This window comes from Micropterus salmoides, unplaced genomic scaffold, assembly GCF_014851395.1.
Source record: "Micropterus salmoides isolate LMB-PRFRI ecotype aquatic unplaced genomic scaffold, ASM1485139v1 Ms_hic_scaffold_11, whole genome shotgun sequence".
Classification (NCBI taxonomy): Eukaryota; Metazoa; Chordata; class Actinopteri; order Centrarchiformes; family Centrarchidae; genus Micropterus; species Micropterus salmoides.
Genome location: NW_024040152.1, coordinates 5,046,975 through 5,062,119, shown reverse-complemented (window position 1 = coordinate 5,062,119; position 15,145 = coordinate 5,046,975).

Here is a 15,145-nt window from a genome sequence, read left to right as displayed (position 1 = left end):
TCATCAGTAGAGCAATCATTAAAACAACCTTGCTTTCAAAATTCTTCTCCTTCCTCTTTTATCATTTAAGTTTTGAATTAATTCTTCTGGTTCAGGTATTATTGATAGTAAAGAATTGGATTCAAATTATTATTTTTTCTTTTGAGGCAGTGTGTGGCAAAGCTCTCCCATCACTATTACTTACAGTAATTCCCAGGTTTGTCTTTTAAAAAATATGATAATAAATCCCCACCCAGAGGGAAATTTATTGTTGACAGCAGCAAACTGTCCACTGTAATTCCCCTATTACCTTAATAACCTTTGGGAGGTACATAAAGATAGAAACCTGTAAATGTTTATTAGGATACTGTCCCTTTATTTAAACATTTTGTTGAATTACATGAATTTTGTATACTATATTAAATATCTTACATTTCCAAAAGACAAATGTTTGAAATATTTCCTGCACTTTAAGGATGTTTCTTTATCCAAACTCTATACATCTACACTAACCACTCCTCCACTAGATGGCAGCAGAGTGACAGTAATGATGTTAATACAGCAGCTCTTCTTATGAAATGATTGCCTTCAAACAGGCAACCCTGTGTTTTGACTGTACAATGCCCTCCAGTCTTTGGCACTTGGGCTATAAATGTGCTTAGGGGCTGCATGAGAAAAACAAGACATGTAATGAGCAATAACTGCATTATTGGGGTAATACATCTATAATTCTGTTAAAATGTTATTGTATTGATGATTTCCACAGTGGTACTGGTAGACTTCTTTTGATTGTATTTAATTTTTAGTTATTTGTATAATAGTGACAGAGATCTATTAATAAAACACCTAGAGAGAATTGTGCAAACTTAAAGGAGGAGCAGTATGTGCTCTGATGGCCTTGGTTGCAGAATAGTTTGTTTAAACCTTGACCCTCAACTTTAAATGCCATTCATATCTTTGGTTCTTAAGAACCAAAGATATGAATGGCAGAAAGCATCCCGTGAATGCCACCTGACTGCAGTCTGTACAGTATCAATAGAGACACAGGTGACAACAACAAACAAAGGTGTGCAGAACAGTCATTCATTATCAATGGCAATGGGTATAATCAGCATAATCCAATAAGAGTGTGAACAGAAAAATGCCAGGTTCCCACGCTGTATTATATTTCGTCATATAAGCACTAATTATGTGTTAAGTTTATCTGTTTTTGCAAGTCTGCACATTACTTCATCCTGATACATGTTTTCCACCTGCAGCCTTTACATGTGCATGACGGGTAGTTTCTTCAAAGGTTAGTTCACTCAAAACACACAAAAAAATGGTTTCTAATTTCCAGTTTGGGAAAGCAAGAATGAAATGACTACAGAAAACATGCAAATGCTGAGGCTTCCAGGCCACAAAGGGTCTTCCTGGCCTCCATGTACAGTCTCACTTATCCCCCCCAGAGAGTTTTATCAGCTGAAGGTTTTGATTTATCTAGCTTGGAGATTTTTGCCTCCACACCATTAGCAATAAAATTTGGGATGCTTAAAATATAGCAAAATAGAATTTGTGGAAAAATTTATTTAAACTGGACATTTTTGTTTGAACTTCTTTATGCCAAAGAAATAGTGAGAACTAGGCATTATCCACAGTAAACGCAACAATGTTTTATTTTAATTTCCTTTACTTAGAGCACCACTAATGAACCTGTATTAGTTTGGAAGCAGAAGTTTCAGAGGAAATTATCTGAAAATCTCAGAACATGAAACCAAACTTATCTGCATTACTTGACACCACTGGTCATGAGTGAAAAATGTTTTTGTATATGTGTTATTTGGGTGGACTGACCTTTTAAACTCTTTCCCCTTAAATTTCCTCTTAAATTTAATGGAACTGTGTGACAACATCCTCTTCTGCATCTGCTTGACACAAAACCGTGCTGGAGCTACATTTTACACTGTGCGAAACATTCAAACATAAGATGTTACATTTTCATCCACATCACATCCGCATCATTGCCTCAAAAACCCAAGAATTTACCTGTAATATAGCTTTACATATATATTTCCAGTTTGTGTACAATTCAAAACAAAGTTGAGTAGTTTTGAACAATGCCTGATATATAAAGATGGATGTAACCACTAGTGAGTCACAATCTCTGAGTCAAAAGTTAAATCAAAATGTAATATTCCGTGATTATGGCACTTAAAATGTTTTGAACTTTATTGTCAACAAAGCCAATTTAATCTTCATTGTTTTATGGCAGTGGTGTAATCAAAAATGTTATTGTGATGAAATATGTTGTTCCCCTCGTTGTCAGGTTCCTCCTACTCTAATTTTCTGTTTGTCTCAGAAGGTAAAAACCCCTGAATTGAATATGTTTTTTCACTGGTTTAGGCTTTATCCAAAATAACTTGACCAGTACTCAAAAATTCCAGAAGCCACTAGTTTGTACCAGAAACTATCTTTGTATGTGTGTGTGTGCGCGTGTGTGCGTATATTGGGTTGTGCGTAGGTGTTTCCAGTTAATGACTCACCACATAGGGAGGGGGAAGTGTGAGCCAGTTTAGTGATTCGAGACAGAATAACTTCAAGCATGAGGCTCAACTTCAGTGCTACTTTGCAATGTATGGAGAGAGAAGAAGAGTATGGAGAAGAGAAGAGTGGAAGGTTATCGAAGCAACCAGAAACTGAGAAACACATGAACGGAATACTACAGTCTGGCTTTTTTGACTGCCCAACATATTACCTCACTTCCTGCTACACTGCAGTTTGTAGGAACATTAACTCCGGTGGTTTATGTCACACCAATAAAGCAAATTTTTATTTTAATTAGAGAGAGGGGGAGGCGAGGCGGGGTTCTCCCAGTTCAACAGGAAGCCAGTGGGGCTCTCCCTTCATATTCAAACACAAGTGTCTCTGGGGGCGAGACCAAATCAACAACAAGCACTCTGTTTCTTCTCTCTTCTCCATCTTGTGAGAACTGATCACAAATCTCCACAGCGTTGTTCTTCCGTTGTCCCTCAGCTCTTCTCTAAGTCACACACCATTGTTTCCACTCACAGGTTCACGCTGGAAACCGGATGTACCTGCTTCCTCATTCACTGAAATGCATAAATACATAAAGGGAATTCTTGTAAAACTCGTCACCACGTCTCTAGTGTTTTTTTCCACCACTAGAGGGTGTAAATGAGATATTTCCAGTGACATTTTTCAAACCCCCAGACAAAAGGCCTTTGTCTCATCTAAGAATGCAGCTCAGGCTGTTCTCATCAGGCTGTTGTGTGTGTGTGCTACGTGTGCAACGTGATCAGTTTGCCTGTGTTGACAGCAAACACAAAGCTTGCCCTTCACTGACTTCGCTTTGTGTTTATGATGTTCCCAGCGGAGAAGTTTTTATCCCGCAGAGTGAATATGAAACAAACCACATCAGAAATATATAAAAGATTAATTCAACCTCAAAGCTGGCCTAAACCCGTCTGTCTGAGCACTGTGTGCCCTGTGGTAATTCTCACAAGGTGTGAACACAAAACATAAAGTCACAATGTACAATCAGGCTGCATTGTTGCAATGTCATCTGTGTGAGGAAATACTCTGCAAACTCACCAACACATAAATGCCAGAATGGCGTGGCTGGTGTGTCATATACTAATTTCAGATATCAGGTTATAAACCCGATTAGTTTAACCTTGAATGTGGCAAAAGGTTAAACCTAACTATAGCATAGGTTAGCTGATTATTATAGTGCCAGGTGTGGCTGTGGCAGATACAGCACATAACTACAAGGTCAAAGGGCATCGTAAGACTTGTGTGGTGATCTGAGTGCGAGATCAGTGAAACACAAATGGGTGTTTCAGTTGCAGTGGTGGAAGAGGGACTTTTACTTAAAGCTGCTGTAATAAACATTTTTATTTTAACATTGGATCAAATAACTATATGTAATGTGAACGAGGCCGCTTAAAGTGACAAACTCACAGAGAATTATCACTCAGCTTTGTGGTTCCTAGTAGCTCTACAGAGCTTTTTAGCATCTTTCCGCTCATTGTTTTAGTTTTACAGTCTGTAATTTCAAGTCCACTGTACACTACCTGCCCAGCTCCAACGTAAGCAACTAGCTAGTAAACCTAATGGGGCATCTAGCGCCTAAAGAACTAGATATTTCCCTAAGGAATTGGTGGAGAGGAAAACAGAACTATAAGGAGAGTTAAGATTAATATTAATCAGGTGGACACAAACACAACTCTTAATGAATTTAATGTCACTCTGTCGACTCTCAGTCATTATATTTCTCTCGTCAAAGCAACTAGACTCCACTGATGAAGGCCTTCTTTGTGATTTTGAGGACGTCACTTATCATTTCAATAAATTTATTGTTTTATCTGTTTTCATGTCTCATTGACGGCTATTATTCTGTCAAATTTACAATATCCCTCTGGTCACATCTGATTTGTTGTTTCTTGATATAATAGAATGAAGTTCCCCTGTGACAAACTAAGTATAGACCCAGAAAGGACTCACTGTGTCAAAGTAAAAAAGTAATGTGTGTGTGTGTGTGTGTGTGTGTGTCCCTTTTTGTAGGAGTGGAGTCAGGTGTGCAGGAGCCTGTTACCAGCTGCCAGCCATCAGCCTCATTGTGCTCTGCCTCTTATACTGGGTCCTTGCCTCCACCCAGCAGAAAACCCAGCTGCAGCCCGATATTTAGTTGCTTTTCTCCTCTGTTTAGTTGTTTGAAACATTTTTTGAAGATAGAAATAGCCATAAATAGAGTAGCATTGTTGCAGTGGCCTGTACTGGTTTTAAGTTTAGTCACTTCTAATCACAGTGTCACTGTAAGGTGTGTTTTTTACGTCACTTCGAGGTGTGGCAGTCTTGACCAGTAAGTTTCAACTAATGCAGTCAGGATGCTCTTTATAACCCTTTAGGTGGAAAATTAAATGAAAAATTACATGAAAAGTGTTGTAGTATGGCAGTTTGTATATGAGCCTCCAGAACAGCTTTTCAATAGATTCTACATGCCTCTGAACTGAAAGGTAAAGCACCATTCTTCAAAAATGATCCCCTTGTTTGGTGTTTTGATGATGGTGATGGTGGCACTGTCTGACACATTTCAAAAGGAGGTGTCACAATGCCACATACTCATCATGCAGATACTGTAGTGGAGAAGTAAATGCTGCCAGGCTGGTTTGAGAGATATTTCTTCTGGATATATCTTATCTTTTTTTTCACAGAGAAACATGTCACAAAGAATGATGGTGATGACTCAAGCTGTAGACAGCTGATGTTCTATATGAAGGATTACACTACTAACTTTTTGATATATTTTTGGTGAAATGTCCCTTTTAATGTCAGTGGGTGAAGCCATGAAAGGTCATAAAAGATGGAGGGGAAAACAAGTTAAACATTATATGAAAAGTATTTTAAAAAATCATGCATTAAGATTGCTAACCCAGTAGGCTACTTTCTCTCTGAGCTGTTTTGGATGAAAAGTTGAAAACAATGACTGTTAACCCGCACAAAAACAGCAGGATCTTCCACACATTTGGTGACTGTTTTATTACTCAAGCACCAATAAACACACAAGTAGTCCCTCTGGTAAGGGTGTGAGGTGATAAGTATCATGGAGAAACACACTCAGCTAGATGAGAAGGACATGTCAGACATGTTGAGGCAAAACATTTTCTTGATGATGTTTCACCTACCCATTACCTATGTTTTACCTCATGTGCAACCTGTTCTTATCCCCGGGCATCGCATATGGACGCTTGGTCAAGACTCCTTGGCATCGCATTTTCAACAGCCTGGTTACCATTGAGCATCATTCATTCATTCAAATGCAACATCCAGTCAAGTTAATAAATAGGCAACGTCTAGTTAGACATTCAAAATAAAACTAGTGGTTAACGCTTTGTTAGGTTTAGGCATCACATCTACTTGGTTAGGTTTAGAAGGAGATCATGGTGTGGGTTCAAATAACTTTGTTCCTTATGTGAGTTAACTCACGTAAGTTAAGTAATGTAACTCAGCTTTGGTACCAGACGCCAAAAGACGTGACAAAGCGATGCTCTGGGAATGAGAATAGGGCAGTCGCAATAACCGCAAAATTGAAATACCGTGCTATTGGTCAAGCCTACCGCGGAGGATGGCAATCACCGCAACATCCGCAATTTTCATACTTTACACTTCAGGGCTTGTTAATTTAATAAATGAGTGCTTCAAAAGTTCCACAACCGTAACGAGCTCTGTAACGGTTCAAGGATGGATCACCATGGGCTGTAGGTGACCCGACTTCAAACTTGGAAGCTGTAAGTGTTGCTATGTATTGTGTTATTTTACTGTTTATTTTAAAGGTTAGCTAACTTGGCGTTAGCATATTGCGCGGCTAATGTGGCTAGCAGGCTCGGCAATTTTGGACTAACGTTGTAATCTTGAGGGACAGTCGACAGAAACTGAACGGTAAGCCTCATTTGAAGCTCACTAACTAACAAGCGTAGTGTGTCGGATGCCGGCAGCTGTTTTTCATTTTGCTTTCTGTGGAAATTTGGTTATGTTACCACAGTGCAGTGGTTAGTTGCAGACAGCCATTCGGCTCCGCACCGTGGCGCGCGCGTGTGTTGCTGCGTATGCACTTGATATACGTGTCCTGAAGGTAAGGATATAGCTACGTGTGAAAAAGACACGGTCAAACTACAAAAAGTTTGCTTGGCAATGTTGTTGACTAGCACGCAGCAGCTAGCTTGCTTAGACCATAAAGCTGCTATTAGCGGCTCGCTGTGCAGCGAGGTGACAGACACTCTTACTCTGCTATATGGCACCAAATTACTTCATTGATGAAAGATGCGATAATACCGCACACTGCATACTGCATACTTATGATCAAAAATTGCCAAACATCTAACAAGTGCGACAACACAAGACATAGCAAACCAGTTAATAAGTTATTCCTTACTAGTCCAGCAGAATGCCAGCTCGACGTCTGTCTTGTAGCTTTTTATTTCGCTAGTAAGAGATATGATTGGACCAGCCCAGTGTCAGTATAGAAAATGAACCAATGGGCTGCTCTCCGTGCTTTATGGGCCGGTTGTTGGCCTATTTTTTAAAAACAATTCAATTCAACAATATAATTCGGTCCCATAGGTGCGTCCACTGGGCATTTGACTGGTATGCCAGATTACCAGTCCACCCCTGCCTCTCGCCTGGCTCCAGCATGACACCAACACCACTCTCTACGCCATTCTACCTATTAGAAGTGAGTGTAACATCAAAATCATTTTAAAGCAATTTTAAGATAAAATTACTACACAATGTTTCTTTATATGCTATGGTGTGTGTTGGCCTTCCTCCTGTCTTCTCAGTTTCATAGATTGATGGAACCAGACACAAGTAGAAACTGTTTCAGACTCCAATAGTCACAAATCGTGTGTCATGGCTTTAATGGATAACCAGCATAAAGCACAGACATGTTAACCAACCCAGCTGGTTTTTGATGTTTTATGCAAACAAAGTTGCAATTGTCATTTCAGCTTTAACGAGGCGTCTACTGAAACCTGCTCAATCCACTACAGCTGCAGTCTTCAACAATAAGTGCTGTGTGTTCTCCTAACAGGTGCTACTCATGTGCGTAATACACTGCTTATACTATGTAACCCTTGGAGATCCAGACCTGAACAGTGTATTAACAAACAGACACGTTACACAGTAGGAGTAAAAAATAATAACAATGATGACAAAAATAAAAAAAGGAAATGTCGATTCACAAAAGTGTTAAAATCTTAACACAAAAATATGGGTGTAAATGCTGCCTCAAGACTCACATGAGAACATGGAAATTTAATATTTCCTGGTTGGACTCTATAGTACAGAAAAGAACAATTGTTCAAAACAAGAACAAATCTTTCTTATCCAAGTGCTAAGTCCAAATAACTGTAATTGTAGTAATAGTGATTTCTGCCTCTAACAGATTGTTGAATGCTCCCTTTAAAACATATCTCATTACATTTGGAAATTAGGCTCTTTGTCAGGTATTGGACGTTTTCTAGGCAAGGCAAATTTATTTGTATAGCACATTTCAACAACAAGGTAATTCAAAGTGCTTTACATAAAACATAAAAAAACAGGGAAATATAAAAAAGTTTTAACAGTTAAATATAAAAAACGGGCAGGTCTCCCACCTTTGCCTATTTTACTCCTTTGATTCCCCATCTCCCACTCTATCCCCCCTTTCGTTACTTAGGGACTCTAACCCTTCTTTAGATACAGTCGTCACTGTAACTCCAGATGAAATTAACATTTTAAAGGGAGCATTTAACAATGTTGCAAGTCCTTTGGTGGCAGGAATCAGACACGAACATTATCACTGTCCATTATCAACATTAGTCATTCAAATTTCACTTTGCCATTTTGCCAATATGGCAACTCTAAACACAAGTAAATGTATATGGTACATAGTTTTCAGATTCCCCTCATATTTTTATGTGACTTTTCTGCAGTCTGATCTTCTTTCACTCTCTGGTTATTTATTAATATACTATAAACCAATTTATAATCATGACAGAGTGGTTTTCCACAAAAAACAACCAAAAATAAAACACAAAACTCTAAAAAGTAACCAAACCACAGACTTTAACAAACACTCAAACCACAAAATATTTAATTGAAGAGGATATTTCACTTTGGTCCAAGTGCTTGTTGTGGCACTGGGGATCTGATAAAGTTGAATGAGTGAAAAGCTGAATGGAACCAGACACGGGAGGCATGCATGGCGTTCACGGTCACGTGGTGGATCACGTTTCCTTTGTCTCTGAAGCCCATGGCCTGCTTTGTCTGAACGAGGGGATCCTATTTCCCCTCCTCTTTGATGTCTCCTCCTCCCACGCTTCCACACCTCCCCATTGCAACCACTATTCCCTCTCCTCCCCCCCTGTTCAAACCCACTTGCCCTCCCACACAGGCACACACACACACACACACACTTGGTCTTGCCTTCTGCTTACGGGAAACCCGACACAAGGCTGCATCTGGAGGTGAATGCATGGCCATGAGCCTGAATACCTCATTGAATGACTGCATGTGGAAAAAATTCAGGATAAAATAGCCAACAGTCCTGACACTCAAAACGGAAAACGCCATCAGCTTTATACCCTAACAGAAAGTATATTTTTAAGGAACACAAAGTACTGAAGACATTCTACTCAAGTAAAAATCCTGTAAGTTGACTCTAACTTAGTAGAAGTGACATTATTTAATGTTGAAAACAATGCAAGTAGAAGAAGAAAGTCACCATAAAAGGGCACATGTAGCATTTTGACCATGACTTTTTGTTGCATGCATTTTGTGCTGGAGTTAATAATATTCTGTTATCAGTGTACTGAGGAACGAAAATAAACAATATTGAATTCCCAACCAGTCCTTCTCCAATTTTGGCAATGCTGAACTGAAGGTCATTCTGTCTGTGTCTGCAATCGTGCACTTGGATTCCCATATAAGGGAAAAGAAGTTGAGAGCAAGAGATTAATCCATGGTACATATAAGGAGAATTTCTAACTTTAGAATGTAATTAATATGCATAATTTCTAGAAACAAATAATCTACTTATAAGTAGCGGCTTATGAATGAAATGGATATGGTTTATTTTCTATATTTGCTTTAGATTTAAAGATTATAATTGTGCCCTTTTCTCATGTCTGTCTTAAACCAAGGATCGCATGTTGGTTTGTTGGTCCACCACTTTGATCCACAAAGAAACAGATAGATTTCATGAAATTTTGTACAAGGATTCATGGTTCCCAGAGGATGACTCCTAGGGACTGACTTTTATTTCAAGCACCACCATGTGGTGAGCACATGCAGGAGTGGATTGTCATGAAATGTGTTCATTCATGTTCCCCTCAGGATGAATTATAGAATCCAAGGTAGAAATATGTTTTCAAAACAAATACATTACATACCGTAGCTCTGGATGTAAAAACTTGAAATGTACACCATAATATGTAGAGAATGGTACTAACACACATTAAGCTTTAACCATGTAATATTTTTGCTACAAGATGACTACAAAGACTATCCAGGACAGAAATGCTACAGGCTTGAAACCAAAACTAAACAAGCTGTCAGTCTTCAGTCGCCTTCACGCTGCAATTTTGCAAAGCATAATATTTACATTCAGCATGTGACCTAAATTTCCATATGGCCAGTCTATGGGGGGATAATCCATCTTAACGATCGTTGGCCATCTCCATCTAATTTATGCTGCAAAACAACATGTGGTATGTAAAGCATCCCTTTGATTGCATTGTTGTGGTGACTTGTGCTGTCAGAGATGGCGGGGGCCCTCCCTGCCGGGGTCCGCCAGCCAGACTGCTGGGTCAGAGGGGCCTCTTCCCGCACACAGCCATTTGTTTCACTATTAAGGCAGCGTCCTTCCTGCAGCCGGGCTGATGTCAGGGCCGAGGAATGTGGAAAACAGAGCACACTGGGGGGCCTTGTTCTCCCACAGTGAATAGTCCTTAGGCAGGAATCCAAACCACATGCCACACACAGCCTGAGATGTAACGAGGGGGCTGGGAGGGAGAACAGCGGAGAACAGACGGAGAAAACGGACTCTGGGAACATGCGAGAGTAGTTTTGATGGTTTTAAACTACTTGGAAGGTTTGAGGTGGTCAGAAATATGAAAGAGATGAACGTCAGTAATATTCAATATGCGGTGCTTGTAAAAGTAAAATGATAGTTCACTGAACTTCAAATTTGAAGTTTGAGTTAAAACTCACAAAGTGTGCCTTGACCACACATGTTAATTTATGGAACTTAATGTTATTAATGCAAAGTCACATTATTTAACGTAAAAGTTTACAGGGTTGCAAAAAAATGAAACTTTGACTGCAAATCGAAAGAGCTAGGGTCATTGGTATGGCAGCCAGAGCGCATACTCAACCGTAGTGACGGTACACTGTCACACTGCCCTCCCCTTTGGGAAATGCACTTTCGTGCTTCACGCACATAGGCGTCCCTCACACATTCCACAACAGTACTGGGCATGCCTCCAAAGACCTCACGGCAGGCCATCCCACCACTGCCAACAAATGTGGCGTCCGTTTGTAACGCACTGGGTATCCCTATAAAGTCATAGTTCACCGCACTATGAGACCCTGTAGCGTCAGTTTCAGATGGTAAAGGTAGGTATGATGATTAACAGAAATGAGTACAGAGGTGGTTGGGGTGGATGGAGGGCCAGAGACCGGACTTTCAACCAGGAGGCCGGTGTTCGTGTCCCGAGTGAAACAAAAAGTCAACATTAAATATTTAAGCAATGTAGGTTATGTAAGTTACGCAAGAAACGTAACTTAACTTAAGTAAGTTAGCTGACATACATAATGCAGTTATTTTAACCCTTGCCAAGTACTTTCGGTGTCTAAACCTAACCAAATTGCCACGTTTTACAACTTTAACAATGTACCGTTTCAAAATGGCAATGTTCGTGACATTAACGTTTTATTTTGAAAGTCTAACCGGACATTGCATATTTTTTGTTGCTAACTTGGCCAGACGTTGCAGAATTATTGTTGCTAACCGTATCTAACTTGACCGCAGATTCCTAAACGACAAAAACTGACCCAGGATAAAATCAGGATAAAAATCCTGAGTCAAATTCCTCCTATGTGGACACATACCTGGCTGATTCTGATTCAGAAAAGCGAAGCCAGGGGCTCTTGACCAAGCTTCCATATGTGGCAAATGTTAGGTAGACAGACGTCTTGTAGACCCAGAGGTGTTTTTAATTTACAGTGTCTGCAGTACACTTGGTCCGGTGATGTTATCCACAACCTCGCAATTACTATAAAACAGGAAATGCTTAGGTGGGCCCCTTCCAAAAAATTGTCCTGCATGGTGGGACTGTTTAAAGGAACAAACAATGGTAAGTATTAACCCCTTGAAAAGTCTGTTTTTTTGACCTCCATGGTTTAACTTCTCAAATGTTGCAGTGATTGTTTCAACATTTTTCAAAACAGAATTACATGAAAACAGAAATGAATAGTGCCACCAACACAGGTGACAAAATGACTGGTATGAAATCTAAAAGCCCCTGTATGATAACACTATCTGCCAGCAGAATAAACAATATGGTTACAGTAACTGAAGGAAAGGGGACTTTTTCCAGTTGACAAAGTATGGTGCTTGCCAGATGAAACAAAACAGAATGATTAAGAATGGAAGAGAAAGGGAAAAGAAAGGGAAAACCAAAGTGAAAGGAGGGGACTGTTGAGCAACCAAGAGCAGCCTCTGGCAAATCCCTGTGGTAAGCTGCTTGGTGGGAAATGTTTTTGATCCAAATTCAAAAATCAGAAATTGCTTAGGAAAGTCCTGCAGGCTGTACTAAACACGTGAGAGAGTTTTTGAAAGAGATAAGAAAAGATAAAATTAAGAAAGGATAATGAAAATATGTAGATAAGGCATGTAGATGAATTCAGGTCATAACGGACTAACTGAGTTTGCTGAGCCTACATCAAAGACCTTTGGTAGAAACATGATATCACATCATGAGAAAAGAATTCAACTCACAAAAAACATTCAAATAATGTACAGGTATTACTAAAGCCAAGGGAGAGTCAGGATTTAGTGACACCTAACAACCAGAATAATCCAAAACAAATAGCATGAGCTCTTTCTCCCCAAATAGATCCTACATGTCTCCAGGAGTGTTGGGTTTTCGTCATCCAATCAAACAGACATAGATACACATCATCCTGTCTGGAACACAATGTTCATATGCATTACACACTGATGAGACAGTGTCCTCACCCAGCCTTGACATGTCCACTGCATTCCTGAGGGGAATGTGTCACCAAACATCTCAGTGCTGCTCAGAGTTTCTCGACTGATACACACATGTCCCTCAGAGGACGTCAAAGATTGACTGATATTTGAAATTGATGTAATTAATTAAAGTGGCCTTGAAATATGTCAACTGACAAAAAATTCATACCTAAACAACAAAATAGGTAAAATGGTTGTGTAAATATGCAACTGTTTACAAGATCACTATGTCAACTTAAAAGGTCAGTGTTCACAACTTGTTTCTGCGGCTCTTAAAATGATTAGATATTTTCTAAGTCTGCTCACTAACTTGTAACTAGAGCTGACAAATAAATACATAAAAGGACAAGATTTCTCTCTCGAATGTAAAAAGGTATAAGTATAAAGTAGCATAAAGTCTAAATACTGTTAAAGTACAGGTACCTCAAAAGTGTACTTAATTACAGCCCTTTATAATAATTATTTAGTTACTTTTCACCACTGATGAGTGAAAACAGTTTTTGTGTTACAAAGAGAACGTCAGGGCAGCAGAGAGGTGAGTGTTCCATGACTTTGTTGTACTGATGGAAATACAGGTGTGGAAATGTACATTGTACTGAATTTATCAAGACAGCAAAAAGTTCCACATGGAAGAAATGTTAAATTTGCATTAACAGTAAAACCCAACAGATGCCTTTCTGAAATCAGGGGGAGTCATTAGGGAGTCTAAAAAAGGATGATATACTGTATAGTAAAAATAAAACATAAAACAGGGAGAATTGCAAATTAAAAGGCCTGGTTCTCTCTGTGGTCGAGGTAAATAAAGGCCCTACCGTTTGAGAATTTGCATCATATAAATAGTGACCCACATTAGGGTTAAACATAGCACACCCTGACTGAACATGACTTTGCTGAGATATGTTAAACCTATAAGACATACAGTAGGGTATATATCTGTAATGATGCCCAGCAGCACTTCTTCAGACCTGTTCTTGCTGTGGTGTGTCATGACTAAAGCTGGGAGTCGGGCCAGCTTCTGACCTCCTTCCGTCTCATGAACCGCCCATGTTATTCTAAGGCCCAGTCACGTCTGATGAGATTACATCCACCTCTTATGTAAGGCCCAGCAAGTCCAGACATGCACTTTAAAGGAGTTATTTCAGCCCACTGCAGGAATGCGCCTCGCTGCTACAGTTCAGAACAAGCTGTTCCCAACTACTGATGTAGCTTTAATGTGGAATGTCAGGCATCATCAAAACAACCTGCAGTTCTGCACATCTCTTCCCAAAACATATACACAAAGAGTTATAGTGTAAAGTTAACACTTGAAAGGTCAGTAAGACAGCATTTAAACCTTCAAATTGTTCCTGAATAACTTTTTAACATGGTTTCTGCACAATCTAGTTTTAGTACGATTTTTCAAATAGTTAATAGTACTAATGCTAACTAATAGTTGTGTTTATTATAACATTTTTATCCATGCTAGCGACATGGCTGTAGGGATGGCAATGTCTGTCTGTTGGTCGGTTACCACCTTGGTCCAGTATCAAATACTATTAAGTGGATTATCAAGAAATTTGGTACAGATTTTCTTGGTCATCAAAGGATGAATTTTAATGAATTCTCTAGGGCCACCATGATGTTGACATTTATGGTTTTTAATCATATGTGCCAACAAATATTGAATGGATCTCCATGAAATTTGGTACACATTCATATTTCCCATTAGGATCAATTGTAATAACTTTTCTTCTAGAGCCATCATCAGGTTAGATATTTTATTTGAGGTGTTGGTGACCAAATCCCTGCAAAACCAATGACATTCCCATCAGCCTCAGCTGTTCTTTATGTTTAGTGCTAATTAGAAACGCTACTGTGCTGACGTGTTAAACTGAGATGATGATCATGGTTATAAATGACATAACCTTAACTTCAGCATGTTAGCATGCTGAAGTTAGCACAATGCTGCTGTATAATTGTGTACATTTAGTGTTGTTTCATTTTCTTAACCTTTTGTTGCGTCTTTTTAAGCTTGCTGAGTAAAACTGTTTTACCTCCTCTGCTGCCTTACTTTTTCTACTATGCTTTTAACAGATGTCATTTTATCACTTTGCCCTTTATACAGTGACAGCAAGTATCACAAAGTTCATCTTGTCATATGTTCATCAGCTGCTGGCACCATCTGCCTCCTATAGGATACCTCATCACAGACAATAGAGCCCCATAGGTTGTCTAAGACTGTTCATTTAGATAATAAAGTAGGCCAACACTTTTTAAAAAATGCTTATACCCTCACAGACATTCTCTTTCCACTTAAATGATGCAATACTCTATTATACACAGCTTACACTCTAAAATGTCTACTGTTAAATACGCATAAACACCACTTAAGGG